This window comes from Penaeus monodon, chromosome 30 (genome assembly GCF_015228065.2).
Source record: "Penaeus monodon isolate SGIC_2016 chromosome 30, NSTDA_Pmon_1, whole genome shotgun sequence".
NCBI classification, from domain to species: Eukaryota; Metazoa; Arthropoda; class Malacostraca; order Decapoda; family Penaeidae; genus Penaeus; species Penaeus monodon.
In genome coordinates, this window is record NC_051415.1 from 36,798,024 (window position 1) to 36,798,416 (window position 393).

General features: G+C 32.1%; 1 protein-coding gene across 1 annotated transcript in view; it reads left to right on the forward strand.

Moving 5' to 3' along the window:
* The window catches only part of LOC119592767 (breast cancer anti-estrogen resistance protein 3 homolog), a gene marked incomplete in the record, with an annotated part of 16,177 nt that overhangs the window by 15,199 nt on the left and 585 nt on the right, over positions 1 to 393 (forward strand). The window contains 1 exon segment of the mRNA XM_037941698.1: positions 1 to 393.

The following is a 393-nucleotide window of genomic DNA, read 5'->3' on the forward strand; positions in this document are numbered from 1 at the left end:
TTTAATGTTGTCTACCAATTTGAGCCTGGGAATGTCCAATGTGATATGATTTAATGAATCAAGTAAAATTGTACTTGCTAATACTAAGACAGTATTTATTGTTGGCTCAGCTGTGATTTTAAATGACTAATAGTGGTGACACTTTCTGTAGAAAACAGGCATATGTCCTTTCAGTCAACAGACAAATATAGGTGCATTTACAGTGTCAGTAAATTAATAGAAGCTTGGTCAGCAGATATACTAAATGTTTTATCAACAGACATATGTTATGTCTGGGCTGAAGTAATGAATGTAAGAGTATTTTTTCTTTCTTTTTTGTACAAAAAAGTCAAATCAATGCATAACATGAAGGTGCTTATCAACCTGGTCAAAAGTAAGAATAGGTTTATCCAT